The following is a 205-nucleotide window of genomic DNA, read 5'->3' on the forward strand; positions in this document are numbered from 1 at the left end:
GATGTAGACTTCCAGCTATTGGAGATTGTCCCGAGGTGCCGCTTGACATAGAAGGTTTTGGCCTATTTCTTACTTTGTGTCTGAGTGTTCCCATGGGCGTACGATTTGAAACCTGGGCTGCGCTTAATATCGGGAGCTGGAGCGTTTGTGTTTTAGCTCTAGATCAGTGAGGAGGTGACGTGGGCTCTGCGGCTGGGGGGGGTGT

The sequence above is a fragment of the Phaethon lepturus genome, unplaced genomic scaffold (assembly GCF_000687285.1).
Source record: "Phaethon lepturus isolate BGI_N335 unplaced genomic scaffold, ASM68728v1 scaffold44637, whole genome shotgun sequence".
Lineage (NCBI taxonomy): Eukaryota > Metazoa > Chordata > Aves > Phaethontiformes > Phaethontidae > Phaethon > Phaethon lepturus.